General features: G+C 43.8%; 1 pseudogene; it reads right to left on the bottom strand.

Moving 5' to 3' along the window:
- Window positions 1-417: 417 nt before the first annotated feature.
- On the bottom strand, window positions 418-1,350 carry LOC149277301 (E3 ubiquitin-protein ligase TRAIP pseudogene; annotated as a pseudogene).
- Window positions 1,351-1,606: the final 256 nt, after the last annotated feature.

Here is a 1,606-nt window from a genome sequence, read left to right as displayed (position 1 = left end):
ACCCTCCTGCCTGCCTCAATTTCCTCTCCCAAGTCTCTTTCTCCCGTTGTCACTGACAGCACAACACGCTAATACTATATTTTACCTTTTCATCCAAATTGCAATTTTTTTTATCAACATTGAACTGCAGCTGCCCACACTCTCCACTATTCTTCTAATTTACCTAAATCTTTAGCTATTTGACGCATACCCTCTTGTATCTTCTGCAAAAAGTCAGATGTTATTGGGGGCTTGTCTCCACCAAACACTTGCTTTTCCTTGGACCAGAGAAATATAAAACGAACAACTCTACAACACTATAGCCTACAATCTATTTATTAACTTATCTATTACCTACTAATACTTATACTAATACTTATACTAACACTAATACTAAAGACCATAAATAGTTCATATGGTTCAATGTCAATGATGGACTCAAGGTCCATATCGTGCCCCGTCATGGGGGGAGCGAAGTTTTGGAAGCTGGAATCCAACGCGAGCCGGGATGGTAAATGGCAGGCGTCCGGTTGCTTCGTTGGGTGCTGGTTGTGAGGTTTTGTGATGGAGCTGCACTTTCTTTTTCTTTTGCATGGCGCTAAGCTCCATCTGGGTGTTATTGAGGGCTTCCTGTGACCTCTGAATTTCCAGCATGGTCTTCTGAGCCCTGTAGTTTGAGGCCTCTAATTCCCTCTTCAAGTTCATTGTCATCTCTGACGATTTTGTTTGTGCATCCATCAAATGGTTACACTCTTTAGCTACAGACACATAATAGACGGCCAATTGTTCCAAGGCATCTGGCGCTGACGCCATTCCTCTTATTGCCGTCTCCATGTCTGGTCTCTGAGTCTGCAGCATCTCCACATTCTCCAAAGTTGTTAACCTCTTTTTTAACGTCCCAGCTTCCTCTATGGCCACTTTGTTCTCCAACAGCTGCTGTTCTAGAATCTTCAGCTGCTCCTCTTGTCTTGAGTACAAAGTTTTCAGCTCCCTAAGATGGTTTTTTAAATCCTCCATCCTGGTGTTTTTCTTCTGCCGCAGGTCATGCGCAGCACATGCCTTGTCATAGGATTGTTTCTGCCTCTCCTCTTTTAAGAGGATAAGAGCGTTCAATCTCTCCACCTCCTTCTTTAGCAGCTCTTCATCAAGAGTGGGACCCTCCTGCTCTCTGATATCAAAGAAAAGTTTTTTAATGACATCTTGGCTGCTGCCCAACTGAGTTCTGCACTGTGGACATGTCGGCCTTGGAGAGGATTGGAACCACTGCAGCAAGCACTCTTGGTGGAATGAGTGCCCGCAGCATATGGCTGCCACGTTGGAAGTATCATCGAGAGGGCTTATACAAATACCGCAGTATGCCCAGATGGGCATGGCTGCAGGTCAACAAAACAAGCCACTATCACCTCGAATCGATCAAGCAGAATGTGCACACAGCTCATCTATTCCTGCTGTGAGTGTTCATGTGTTTGTGATGTCATAGATCAACCAGTGTATTTCTCATGGCTGAGGGTGCTTAGGTTTGTGACATATAGAACACCCAGAGTATGTTACATGAGTTTACTTTTTTTGGTGGCTTTAAATAAAGCTGCTAGTATTATTGCACTAATATTATTGCAGAAAAGAGATT

Source organism: Sceloporus occidentalis, unplaced genomic scaffold, assembly GCF_023333645.1.
Source record: "Sceloporus occidentalis isolate IW3139 unplaced genomic scaffold, rSceOcc1.0.p SCAF_219, whole genome shotgun sequence".
In the NCBI taxonomy this organism is placed as follows: domain Eukaryota; kingdom Metazoa; phylum Chordata; class Lepidosauria; order Squamata; family Phrynosomatidae; genus Sceloporus; species Sceloporus occidentalis.
This window is presented reverse-complemented; position numbering and strand designations above follow the sequence as displayed.